We start from the raw sequence: 14,633 nt of genomic DNA, 5'->3' as shown, positions 1-14,633 counted from the left end.
ATATTTCTGATTTCATCCAGTCATATCCGGACAAAGTTCTCTGGAACTGGTATGCAATGGAGTCAGATAATCACAGTCAAACTGATTTTGGAGAATAGCAAAGTATTTTCGACTAGGCTAAGCCTCCGGCTGCGGCACCGGCACACCGGGTTCTAGTCCCGGACGGGGCATCGGATTCTGTCCCGGTTGCCCCTCTTCCAGGCCAGCTCTCTGCTGTGGCCAGGGAGTGCAGTGGAGGATGGCCCAAGCGCTTGGGCCCTGCACCCACGTGGGAGACCAGGAGAAGCACTGGGCTCCTGGCTTGGGATCAGCGCGATGTGCCAGCCAAAGTGGCCATTGGAAGGTGAACCAACGGCAAAAAGGAAGACCTTTCTCTCTGCCCTCTCTCTCTCACTGTCCACTCTGCCTGTCAAATAAATAAATAAATAAATAAGAAAGTTACATTAGCCTATGAAGGTTATAATAGAGAAACAGAATCAGGCATAAAAATATATTCTGTTGCTCTTTTATGCTTATTACACTAAGTAGACAGTATTTAGAGCCAGAGCCATGCTATAGTTCAGCACATTAGAGATTTAAGAAGTTCAGATCTGAAATTTAAGCTACTGTTTGTGTCGCAAGTTTGAATGAAAGAAAATATTTTATCAGAAAATGGCCATTGCACAGTTGCAGAGGACTCCCACGAGTGCAGTGATATTTCCTAATAAAATAACAAATGAGCAGCAATCTTTGATGTTAGTGAAGTGGCTCCTAGCAATTTCAATATCCTGCATCAAGTACTTGAGAGGAATATTTCCAGAATGTGCTTATGGAATGAGATATCTAGATGATATTTGTGTCAAAATTCTGAGGGAAGATAAAAATTGTCCAGGGTCTTCACAACTACTGAAGTGGATGCTGGGATGTTATGATGCTTTACAGAAGAAATATGTTTACACCAATCCAGAAGACCCTCAGGCAATTTCAGAATGTTAACAATTTAAATTCAAGTACACCAGTAATGGACCAATCATGGACTTCTTAAGTGAAAACCAAAGCAATAAATCTAGCACTTAACCTACTGATACCAAGAAAGCAAGTATTCTCCTCATTCGGAAGATTTATATTCTAATGCAAAATCTTGGACCTTTAGCTAATGATGTTTGTTTGACCATGAAACTCTTTTACTGTGATGAAGTTACACCCCCAGATTACCAGCCTCCTGGTTTTAAGGACAGTGATTGTGATGGAATAACATTTGAAGGGGAGCCTACTTAAATGTGGGAGAAGTCCCAATACCTTTTCACAACTTTAAAGTAAAAGTCACCACTGAGAAAGAACAAATGGAAAATATTGATACACTTCTACTATCATCAAAACAATTAAAAACACCCTTTCAAAAAATCCTGATGGATAAAGATGATCTAGAAAATGAACAGGAGCATTATATAAATGATGATTTTGACATTGAAACTAAAATTGAAGAGCAGAAAAAGTATGCTGGATGTTCTGAACTTGGAGAACCAAGATTAGTTTGTGAGGAGGATGAAATTATGAAGTGTAAAGAAAGTCCAGATCTTACCGTTTCTCAAAACCAGGTTGAGCAGTTAGCCAACAAAATATCTGAACTAGTTATGTCTGAAAGCAAAACAAGAAGTGGAAAAATCTTTCAGAATACTAAAAAGGATAAAGTATTACATTGTACATCTAGAGTCAGGACAAGAGCTAATCAGGTCATTGTTTCTTATAGTGTTCATTTCACTTGAACAGGTTTCCCCTTTGGTGCTCAGTTGTCGCTGATCAGGGGAAAAAAATGAAATTTGTCTCTTTGGGACTGGCTTAATTCACTCAGCATGATGTTTTCCAGATTGCTCAATCTTGTTGCAAATGATCAGGTTTCGTTGTTTCTTTTTTTTTTAACTTTTTTTAATGAATATAAATTTCCAGTGTACAGCTTATGGATTACAATGGATTCCCCCTCCCATAACTTCCCTCCCACCCGCAACCCTCCCCTCTCCTGCTCCCTCTCCCCTTCCATTTGCATCAAGATTCATTTTCAATTCTCTTTATATACAGAAGATCAATTTAGTATAAAGATTTCAACAGTTTGCACCCACATAGAAACACAAAGTGAAACATACTGTTTGAGTACTAGTTATAGCATTAAATCACAATGTACAGCACATTAAGGACAGAGATCCCGCATGAGGAGCAAGTGCACAGTGGCTCCTGTTGTTGACCCAACAAATTGACACTCTAGTTTATGGCGCCAGTAACCATCCTAGGCTGTCGTCATGAGTTGCCAAGGCTATGGAAGCCCTCCAAGTTTACCGACTCTGATCATATTTAGACAAGGTCATAAAAGACAGAGTGAGGATAGTAACCAATGATCCTAAGAGTGGCATTTACCAGGTCTGAACAATTATACAGCATTAAGTGGGAAAGAGGACCATCAGTACACACAGGTTGGGAGTAGAGCCATTGGTGGTAGAGTAGAGGTTATGATTACAAAGGAATGAGGCCCAAGTGCACTAGACAGGGCCTAGAACAAAGGACAGAGTGATTATTAGAGGAGCTAAGAAAGGTGCTGTCTAAGCTACAATTAAGTTTTCTGATTGAGAGGCAAATAGAACCTGATAGAAGGGGTTTGATAATAATCTGGTGGGCTTTAGGCCTTGTAAATTCAGAGGCCCAGACCTATCTATCTCTTCACATGGGGTATATCCCAAGGGAGGTGTGAACCTCCTAGGGGAAGGCACTCTGTTGACTTTCATTATTTAGCTGGCCTGGGAGGAGAGCTGGCCAGGAAAAGGCAAGGGGCATCTCTAACAAGAAATTTACAGTTCTGCCTGCAATGTTGCTGACCCTACTTGACCATCCCCTCAGCTGCAGTGGTCACTTTGGAAGTTGGGCTGAGTGAAGGGCTTTTCAGCTTAGAGCCAATAAGATCTGTGGCTCTGACCTGGGCATCCTTCGACTCCAGGGCAGGTCCATTTCCAGTGATCCAACTCTTGGCAGAGCTGCCAGGGCTCTTCACAAGCTGACTTCTGCTGAAGCCCAGGCTTACCACATTGAAAGCCACTGCAGTGGACTGGCCTGTTGGGTCTCCTTGAGGGCAGATCACTGTACAGATCAGCCATTAATAGGCCTGCCACCCATTGCTTCTGATGCCTAGCTTTCTTTTCCTCCTGGTTTGTGTTAAAGCAGACCAGAGAATGCAAGTCAAGGGAGTGCCCAAGTCCCATCTCTAATCTTCGGTGGCCTGAACTGCAAGTCTATAGTCACAAGCATGTTCTGTAGTAGTTTTTCTAAGGTAGACAATGCCCATGAGGAAAATTATATTCTCACTTGAAAACTTTCTTTCCCTTTGGTCTGAAAGAGAGGTTTTTTCTACTTACTGTATACTTCGCTGTTGGCGAAGTGAATCTAGCTATGAGATTATTATTTAAGTTCTTATTTTGGCTATGCTATTACAGAAAAATGTTAGCCATCTCTTTTATAAGGTCTAAAGATTAAATTGTGCATCCTACAGATTCCTTCATAATAGAATTAGTTTCCTACCTTGAAGAGAATAGAGAAATGAAAGAACAAGTTGGGCTTAGAATAGAGAAATGAGGGAGCAAGTCCTTGATCGCTTGCTGACAATAGCAATATCACATGAATACTTAGCAAACCATTTCAAGCACTAGATAACAACTTAAGAAAACATTTACCAGAAGGTCCAATGCCTTCTATAAATTTTAAGAATCATGTATTTGAAAACACCTCTTAAATACCTAACATGGTGTAGTTTGTTTAGCCAGTAAACTTAAGCACAACCATCTAAAATGATTTTAGTTTCTTTCTACCAACACGTTTAAAACATATGATACACAGATTCAGGTCCCACAAATTAAAATGTATCTTTGATTGATTTTAGCAGCTTAAATTTATGGACAATCTTATCTATAAGCCATTTAAAATAAAACTCTTAATAAAATTTCCCTATGTGGACATACAATATGTACACACATATAACATAGCATAATAGACCAATATAGCAATTTTAATGATAGCTTTTAAAATCTTTAACTCTTTTTGTAGATTGCCAATTGATTTGAGCTGCTTTTTGTTTTTAGTAACCTCAGTTAACCATACTTTCTCTCAGTTGGTACTGTTAATACATTATTGGCTTCATGTGTTCACAGAGCCATCCCAAAGTACTGAATACAATAGAAGTGGCTGGAAAAAGTCCACAGGAACCTATAGGAGGACAGCTAAACACAGAACCAACAACGCTTTACTTGTATGAGCAGCAAATCATATATAACTGTGGATGACAAAAGACTTTAAGTCGCCATGTTTAAAATTATAAACTTATCAACCAACAAGATGCGCTTGCTTACTTCACAGTATTTTTGAAAGCTCATGTAGGATTTTACAAGTATTTAACCCTTTAGGCCTCTGGGGCTTTCTCATTAAGATAACTATCATGTCTAGTAACACAAGAGCTTTAGACATTTTAATTCTCAAACATTTGTATTAATAGCATTTTCCATTATAGAAACTTAAAGTCTGGTACCACATCACATCTTTTCAGTACTTCTAATATAATCCAAATAGACTGATTAGTTGGTGTCTCTATAAGATGAGAGACATAGGTCCTTCGATTTTCTCAGTTGGGCCCAAACTGGAAAAACCAAAGTCCAGGATTTACTGGAAATTTTAGAGACCAGATTGTTTGAAACTTTGATTTTTTGAATGCTTGTCAAGAATGCCAAGAAGGCTCAAAATCCAAAATATCTGGTTGAAATAAGATTTCTTAAAATCATGACATAACATAGACCAAATTTGATCATTGCTACAAGGTGATTATTCAAATCTTTGAAAAGAAGCACATAGTTAAATAACCCATAGCTCTTAATAAAAAGGCAGCTGTTTTTGAACAATTAGAATTTAACAGACATCAAGAGAACATACTAGATTACTTGAACACATTGCTTTAACAGAGCATCAGAGTTAATTCTGAGCTTCCTGTGATCTTTTGCTGTGAGTTTTCCTTCCTTTACCTTCTTTCATATTGGTGACCATGTTTCTGTGTTTCTGTGTGTAACACATCTTTAAGCATCTTTTGCAGGGCAGGATGAGTGGCAACAAATTCTTTCAGTTTCTGTTTGCTATGAAAAGTCTTAATTTCACCTTCATTCACAAATGAGAGCTTTGCAGGATATAGTATTCTGGGCTGGCAGTTTTTCTCTCTTAGTACCTGGGCTATGTCTCGCCATTCCCTTCTAGCTTGTAGGGTTTCTTATGAGAAGTCTGCTGTGAGTCTAATTGGAGATCCTCTAAGAGTAATCTGACGTTTCTCTCTTGCACATTTTAGAATCTTTTCTTTATGTTTCACTGTGGTGAGTTTGATTACAACATGTCGTGGTGAGGATCTCTTTTGGTCATGTTTATTAGGGTTTCTATAAGCTTCCTGTACTAAGATGCCTCTGTCCTTCTCCAAACCTGGGAAATTTTCTGCTAGTATCTCACTGAAAATGCCTTCTAACCCTTTCTCCCTCTCCATTCCTTCAGGAACTCCTAGAACCCGAATGTTTGGTTTTTTAATAGTATCCTGTAGATTCCCGACAATATTTTTTAGATTTCTAATTTCTTCTTCTTTTCTTTGGCTTGCCTGTTTCCTTTCCTGTTCTCTGTCTTCTAAGTCTGATATTCTCTCTTCTGCTATGCTCATTCTGTTTTTAAGGCTCTCTAATGTGTTTGTCATTTGATCTATTGAATTCTTCATTTCATTATGATTTCTCGTCACTATCACAGTTTCTTGTTCCACTAGTTGTTTCATTTCATTTTGATTCCTCCTTAATATTTCACTTTCATGACAGAGATTTTCTATCTTGTCCATTAAGGATTTCTGTAGTTCAAGAATTTGTTTTTGAGAACTTCTTAATGTTCTTATCAATTTTTTGAGATCCGCTTCTTGCATTTCTTCTATCTCATCATCTTCATAATCTTGAATTGGGGTGTCTTTTTCATTCGGGGGCATCATAGTGTCTTCCTTGTTCTTGTTAGCTTGGTTTTTGCGTTTGTTGTTTGGCATGTTGGAGATATTTGGTTTCTTCACTGTGGTGTTTTTTCTTGTTACACTATGGCTCTATATTAAGTGGACTGTCTGCTTTCAGTGGAGCCTTAGAGGCTTGAGATGAGTGTGGCCTGAGAGCTGTGTTTGGTTCCTCAGGGTTGAGGGTGTGTCAAAGATGACACTCCCAGGTTAGGTGTGGTAAATCTCTCTTTCTTTTTTTGATTCAAAAGGGAAGTAATTCCGCACAGCTGAACGTAATTGGAGGTAGTTAGCAGGCAAATGATATACCCACAGGAGCCAGAGATTGAAGCTCTTTCCCAAGGACCACACAGGGAATCTGTGCTGCCCTCAGTGTGGGCTCCAATTCTCCTGCAGTCTCCCACTGGGTTGCCAAGTTAGATGCTAATCTCCAGTTATTTCACCCCTCCCCCAAGAGTCAGGTTTTTCTGCTAGGCTCAGGGCTGGTGCAGACCTGAGGTTGCCCTGCTTATGACGTATGTCCAAAATGGCGCCTGCTCTGTCTTGCTCGCCTTTGACAGGTGAGCGGAGAGAGAGAAACTTGTTTTGTTTCTTACTGCTGTATAGTATTCTATGGAGTACATGTCCCATAATTTCTTTATCCAGTCTACTGTTGATGGGCATTTGGGTTGGTTTCAGGTCTTGGCTATTGTGAATTGAGCTGCAATAAACATTAAGGTGCAGATGGCTTTTTTATTAGCCAAATTAATTTCCTTTGGGTAAATTCCAAGGAGTGGGATGGCTGGGTTGTATGGTAGGGTTATGTTCAGGTTTCTGAGGAATCTCCAGACTGACTTCCATAGTGGCTTAACCAGTTTGCATTCCCACCAACAGTGGGTTAGTGTCCCTTTTTCCCCACATCCTCTCCAGCATCTGTTGTTGGCAGATTTCTGAATGTGAGCCATTCTCACCGGTGTGAGGTGAAACCTCATTGTGGTTTTGATTTGCATTTCTCTGATTGCTAGTGATCTTGAACATTTTTCCATGTGTCTGTTGGACATTTGGATTTCCTCTTTCAAAAAATGTCTCTTGAGGTCCTTGGCCCATCTCTTAAGTGGGTTGTTTGTTCTGTTGTTGTGGATTTTCTTGATTACTTTGTGGATTCTGGTTATCAACCCTTTATCTGTAGTATAGTTTGCAACTATTTTTTCCCATTCTGTCGGTTGCCTCTTCACTTTCCTGACTGTTTCTTTTGAACTACAGAAACTTCTCAATTTGATGCAATCCCAAATGTTAATTTTGGTTTTGACTGCCTGTGCTCCTGGGGTCTTTTCCAAGAAGTCTTTGCCTGTGCCTATATCTTGCCGGGTTTCTCCAATGCTCTCTAATAATTTGATGGTTTCGGGTCGTAGATTTAAGTCTTTAATCCATGTTGAGTGAATTTTTGTGTAAGGTGAAAGGTATGGGTCTTGCTTCAAGCTTCTGCACGTGGAAATCCAATTTTCCCAGCACAATTTATTGAATAGACTGTCCTTATTCCAGGGATTAGTTTTGGATCTTTGATCGAATATAAGTTGGCTGTAGATGTTTGGATTGATTTCTGGTATTTCTATTCTGTTCCATTGGTCGATCCATCTGTTTCTGTACCAGTACCATGCTGTTTTGATAACAACTGCCCTGTAGTATGTCCTGAAATCTAGTATTGTGATGCCTCCAGCTTTGTTTTTGTTGTACAGGATTCTTTGGCTATTCGAGGTCTTCTGTGTCTCCATATGAATTTCAGCATTATTTTTTCCAGATCTGAGAAGAATGTCTTTGGTATCTTGATTGGCGTGGCATTGAATGTATAAATTGCTTTTGGGAGAATAGACATTTTGATGATATTGATTCTTCCAATCCATGAGCATGGAAGATTTCTCCATTTTTTGGTATCCTCTTCTATTTCTTTCTTTAAGGTTTTGTAGTTTTCATTGTAGAGATCTTTAACGTCCTTGGTTAAGTTTATTCCTAGGTATTTGATTGTTTTTGTAGCTATTGTGAATGGGATTGATCTTAGAAGTTCTTCCTCAGCCGTGGCATTGCCTGTGTATACAAAGGCTGTTGATTTTTGTGCATTGATTTTATATCCTGCTACTTTGCCAAACTCTTCGATGAGTTCCAGTAGTCTCTTAGTAGTGTTCTTTGGGTCCTCTAAATAAAGAATCATATCATCTGCAAAGAGGGATAGTTTGAGTTCTTCCTTCCCAATTTGTATCCATTTAATTTTTTTCTTGCCTAATAGCTCTGGCTAAAACTTACAGAACTATATTGAATAGCAGTGGTGAGAGTGGGCATCCCTGTCTGGTACCAGATCTTAGCGGAAATGCTTCCAACTTTTCCCCATTCAATAGGATGTTGGCCGTGGGTTTTTCATAAATTGCTTTGATTGTATTGAGGAATGTTCCTTCCATACCCAGTTTGCTTAGAGTTTTCATCATGAAAGGGTGTTGTATTTTATCAAATGCTTTCTCTGCGTCTATTGAGAGAATCATATGGTTTTTCTTCTGCAGTCTGTTAATGTAGGGTATCACGTTGATTGTTTTGCGAACGTTGAACCATCCCTGCATAGCAGGGATAAATCCCACTTGGTCTGGGTGGATGATCTTTCTGATGTGTTGTTGCATTCTATTGGCCAGAATTTTATTGAGTATTTTTGCATCTATGTTCATCAGGGATATTGGTCTGTAATTCTCTTTCAATGCTGCATCTTTTTCTGGCTTAGGAATTAAGGTGATGCTGGCTTCATAGAAAGAATTTGGGAGGATTCCCTCATTTTCGATTGTTTTGAATAGTTTGAGAAGAATTGGAGTTAGTTCTTCTCTAAATGTCTGGTAGAACTCAGCAGTGAATCCATCTGGCCCTAGGCTTTTCTTTGTTGGGAGGGCCTTTATTACTGTTTCAATTTCTGTGTCAGTTTTGGGTCTGTTTAGGTTTTCTATGTCGTCCTGGCTCAATTTAGGTAGGTTGTATGTGTCCAAGAATCTGTCCATTTCTGATAGATTTCCCTGTTTGCTGGCATACAAGTCCTTGTAGTAATTTCTGATGATTCTTTTTATTTCTGTGGTGTCTGTTGTTTCCATTTTCATCTGTGGTGTCTGTTGTTTCCATTTTCATCTCTGATTCTATTGATTTGGGTCTTTTCTCTTCTTATTTTAGTTAGTTGGGACAATGGGGTGTCAATTTTGTTTATTTTTTCAAAAAACCAGCTCCTTGTTTGGCTGAATTCTTGTAATGTTTTTTTGGATCAAATCCTTTTTTTAGTTTTTTTTTTCATTTATTAAACTTTTATTTAATGAATATAAATTTCCAAAGTGCAGCTTTTGGGTTACAATGGCTTCCCCCCTCTCATAACTTCCCTCCTGCCCGCAACCCTCCCCTTTCCCACTCCCTCTCCCATTCACATAAAGATTCATTTTCAATTCTCTTTATATACAGAAGATCAGTTTAGTATATTAGGTAAAGATTTCAACAGTTTGCCCCATATAGCAACATAAAGTAAAAAAAAAAAAAAACTACCATTGGAGTACTAATTATAGCATTAAATAACAATGTACAGCACATTAAATCCTTTTGATATCTTCTTTGATTTTAATTATTTCTCTTCTCCTACTGGGTTTGAGTTTGGTTTGCTGCAGATTTTCTAGATCCTTGAGATGACTTGAAAGCTCATCTATTTTGTGCCTTTCCAATTTCTTGATGTAGGCACCTATTGATATAAACTTTCCTCTTAACACTGCTTTTGTTGTATCCCATAGGTTTTGGTATGTTGTGCTGTTATCCTCATTTACTTCCAGAAAACTTTTGATTTCTCTTTTAATTTCTTCTATGACCCATTGTTCATTCAGGAGCATGTTGTTCAATCTCCATGTGTTTGCACGTGCTCTAGGGATTCCCGAGTTGTTAATTTCCAATTTCATTCCTTTGTAGTCTTAGAAGCTGCATGGTATGATTCTAATTCTTTTGAATTTGCTGAGACTTGCTTTATGGCCTAGTATGTGGTCAATCCTAGAGAAGGTTCCATGTACTGCTGAGAAGAATGTAAAGTCCTTAGATGTAGGATGAAATGTTCTGTAGATATCTGTTAGATCCATTTGGGCTATAGTGTCATTTACATCTACTGTCTCCTTGTTGATCTTCTGTCCTGTTGATCTGTCTATCTCTGAGAGTGGAGTATTGAAGTCCCCCAGTACTTTTGTATTGGGGTCTAAGTCTCCCTTTAAGTCCCTTAACAAGTCTTTTAAATAAGCTGGTGCCCTGTAATTAGGTGCATATATATGATAATCGTGATACCTTCTTGTTTAATGGATCCCTTAATCATTAAATAGTGCCCCTCTTTGTCTCTCCTAACAGTTTTTATAGCAAAGTATTTCCTTAGGCAAGTGCAAAAAATGTCATCTATACGAACAAAAATATCATGTTTGTTATCAGCAATTGCTCTAGCTTTCTGCCTAGAAAACACCAATACATTGAGTATATGTCTCCATGTGGAACCAACTAGTGTTTCCCAGCAACAAAGAAAATATTTCCTGCTTAAATTCATTCAAATTCATAAAGTCCATTGATAATATCAAGAAAAAATAAAGCAGAGCCTGTAGTAAGATCTGGGATTGAGTTAGACATAACCCAAGAGGATATTTCTGGTTTCATCCGGTCACATCCAGACAAAGTGTTGTGGAACTGGTATGCAATAAACTCAGAAAATCACCCTCAAACCAGTTTTGGAGAAAAGCAAACTCATTTTCTTAGCCAAGTGGATAAAAGTCATGTTTACAAATATAAATAGCATCTTTGCTTGCAAAAATTGCTCTAGCTTTATGCGCAGAAAACACGAATGTGTAGACATTTGGTCTGCATATGGAACCAATTAGCATTTCCCGCACAAAATGAAATTTCCTCTACTGAAATTCATTCTAAACCATAAAGTCCATTGATAATATCCAGAAAACACAAACCCAGAGTCTGTGGCAAGATCTGGGATTGAGTTAGCCATAACCCAAGAGGATATTTCTGGTTTCATCCGGTCACATCCAGACAAAGTGTTGTGGAACTGGTATGCAATGAACTCAGAAAATCACCCTCAAACCAGTTTTGGAGAAAAGCAAACTCATTTTCTTAGCCAAGTGGATAAAAGTCATGTTTACAAATATAAATAGCATCTTTGCTTGCAAAAATTGCTCTAGCTTTATGCGCAGAAAACACGAATGTGTAGACATTTGGTCTGCATATGGAACCAATTAGCATTTCCCGCACAAAATGAAATTTCCTCTACTGAAATTCATTCTAAAACATAAAGTCCATTGATAATATCCAGAAAACACAAACCCAGAGTCTGTGGCAAGATCTGGGATTGAGTTAGCCATAACACAAGAGGATATTTCTGGTTTCATCCAGTCATATCTGGACAAAGTGTTGTGGAACTGGTATGCAATGGACTCAGAAAATAAAATCACGGCCTGTGCCGTAGCTCACTAGGCTAATCCTCTGCCTTGTGGCGCCAGCACACCGGGTTCTAGTCCCGGTCGGGGCACCGATCATGTCCCGGTTGCCCCTCTTCCAGGTTGCTCTCTGCTGTGGCCAGGGAGTGCAGTGGAGGATGGCCCAAGTGCTTGGGTCCTGCACCCTATGGGAGACCAGGAGAAGCACCTGACTCCTGCAATTGGATCAGAGTGGTGCGCTGGTGGCAGCGCACTAACCGCGGTGGCCATTGGAGGGTGAACCAACAGCAAAAGGAAGACCTTTCTCTCTGTCTCTCTCTCTCACTGTCCACTCTGCCAGTAAAAAAAAAAGAAAAGAAAAGAAAAGAAAAGAAAAGAAAAGAAAAGAAAAGAAAAGAAAAGAAAAGAAAATCACGCTGCTTTGGAGAAAAGAAAACTCATTTTCTTGGCCAAGTGGATAAAAATCATGTTTCCAAATATAAATATCATGTTTGTTTATGACAAATTCTATAGCTTTCTACATAGAAAACAAGAATGTGTAGACATTCGACCTGGATATGCAACCAATTAGCATTTCAAGCACGAAAAGAAATTTCCTCTACTGAAATTCATTCTAAAACGTAAAGTCCATTGACAATATCCAGAAAACACAAACACAGAGGTTGTAGCAAGATTGGGCATGGAGTTAGCCAAAACACAAGAGGATATTTCAGGTTTCTTCCAGTCATATACGGACAAAGAGTTGTGGAACTGGTATGCAATGGACTCTGATAATCACAGGCAAACTGGTTTTGAAGAATAGCAAAATATTTTCTTAGGCAAGTGCATAAAATGTCATCTACAAAAACACAAATATCATGCTTGTATGCAGCAATTGCTCTAGATTTCCGCCTAGAAATCACGAATGTGTTGAGTTTGTGTCTCCATGTGCAACTAATTAGTGATTCCCAGCACAAAATAAAATATTCCCTGCTTAAATTCATTCAAAACCATAAAATCCATTGATTATATTAAGAAAACACAATCACAGAGGTTGTATCAAGATCTGGGATTGAGTTAGCCATAACACAGGAAGATATTTCTGGTTTCATTCAATCATACCCGGAGAAAGTGTGGTGGAACTGGTATGCAATGGACTCAGAAAACCACGCTCAAACTGGTTTTGGAGAAAAGCAAACTCATTTTCTAGGCCTAGTCGTTAAAAAGCCATGTTTGCAAATATAAATATCATGTTTGTTTGCAACAATTCCTCAAGCTTTCTGCCTCGAAAGAACGAATGTGTTGATTTTGTGTCTCCAGGTGGAACTAATTAGTGTTTCCCAAAACAAAAGTAAATATTCCCTGCTTAAATTCATTCACAACCATAAAGTCCATTGATAATATTAAGAAAACACAAAGCAGAGCCTGTAGCAAGATCTGGGACTGAGTTAGCCAAAACACAAGATGATATTTCTCGTTTCATCCAGTCATATCCCGACAAAGTGTTGTGGAACTGGTATGCAATGGACTCAGAAAATCACCCTCCAACTGGTTTTGGAGAAAAGCAAACTCATTTTCTATGCCTAGTGGAAAAAAAGCCATGTTTGCAAATATAAATATCATGTTTGTTTGCAACAATTGCTCTAGCTTTCTGCCTAGAAATCAGGAATCTGTTGAGTTTGTGTCTCCATGTGCAACTAATTAGTGATTCCCAGCACAAAAGAAAATATTTCCTGCTTAAATTCATTCAAACCCTTAAGGTCCATTGATAATATCAAGAAAACAGAAAGCAGAGCCTGTAGGCAAGATCTGGGGTTGAGTTAGCCATAACACAAGTGGATATTTCTGGTTTCATCCAGTCATATCCGGACAAAGTGTTGTGGAACTGGTATGCAATGGACTCAGAAAATCACCCTCAAAATGATTTGGAGAAAAGCAAACTCTTTTTCTTGGCCAAGTGTATAAATATCATGTTTGCAAATTTAAACACCAGCTGGTTCGCAACAATTACTCTAGCTTTCTGTGTAGAAAACAGGAATCTGTAGACGTTTGAACTGCATATGGAAGGAAATAGCATTTCCAGCACAAAAAGAAATTTCCTCTACTGAAATTCATTCTAAAACGTAAAGTCCATTGATAATATCCAGAATTCACAAACACAGAGGTTGTAGTAAGAGCTGGCATTGAGTTAGCCATAACACAGGAGTATATTTCTGGTTTCATCCAGTCATATCTGGACACAGTGTGGTGGAAATGGTATGCAATCGAATGAGATAATGACAGTCAAACTTGATTTGGAGAAAAGCAAAGTATTTTCTTAGGCAATTGCATAAGATATCATCTACACAAACACAAATATCATGTTTGTTTGCAGCAAATGCTCTAGCTTTCTAACACGAAAGCACGAATGTGTTGAGTCGGTGTCTCCATTTGGAACTAATTTGTGTTTCCCAGCACAAAAGAAAATATTCCCTGCTTAAATTCATTCAAAACCATAAAATCCATTGAAAATATCAAGAAAACACAAAGCAGAGCCTGTAGCAAGATCTAGGATTGAGTTAGCCATAACAAAATTGGATATTTATGGTTTCATCCAGTCCTATCCGGACAAAGTCTTGTGGAACTGGTATGAAATGGACGCAGAAAATCACCCTCCAACTGATTTGGAGAAAAGCAAACACTTTTTCTTGGCCAAGTGGATAAAAATCATGTTTGCAAATAAATATCAGCTGGTTTACCACAATTACTCTAGCATTCTGCGTAGAAAACACGAATCTTTAGACGTTTGACCTGCATATGGAAGCAAATAGCATTTCCAGCCCAAAAAGAAATTTCCTCTACTGAAATTCAGTCTGAAAAGGAAAGTCCATAGATAATATCCAGAGAACACAAACACAGAGGTTGTACCAAGATCTGGGATTGTGTTAGCCATAGCACAGGAAGATATTTCTGCTTTCGTCCAGTCATATCCGGAGAAAGTGTGGTGGAACTGGTATGCGTTGGACTCAGAAAATCACCCTCAAACTGGTTTTGGAGAAAAGCAAACTCTTTTTCTTGGCCAAGTGGATAAAAACTCATGTTTGCAAATTTAAATATCATGTTTGCTTGTAAAATTGCTTTAGTTTTCTGACTATTAAACACGAATCTTTAGACTTTTGGACTGCATATGGAACCAATTA

At 38.5% G+C, this 14,633-nt stretch overlaps 1 pseudogene; it reads left to right on the top strand.

The window, feature by feature from the left end:
- The first annotated feature begins 651 nt into the window (after positions 1-651).
- On the top strand, positions 652-1,655 carry LOC133755035 (HORMA domain-containing protein 1-like; annotated as a pseudogene).
- The last annotated feature ends 12,978 nt before the right edge of the window (positions 1,656-14,633 follow it).

Source organism: Lepus europaeus, unplaced genomic scaffold (assembly GCF_033115175.1).
Source record: "Lepus europaeus isolate LE1 unplaced genomic scaffold, mLepTim1.pri SCAFFOLD_39, whole genome shotgun sequence".
NCBI lineage: Eukaryota > Metazoa > Chordata > Mammalia > Lagomorpha > Leporidae > Lepus > Lepus europaeus.
Note: the sequence above shows the minus strand (reverse complement) of the source record. Positions and strands in the feature narration are given on the sequence as shown.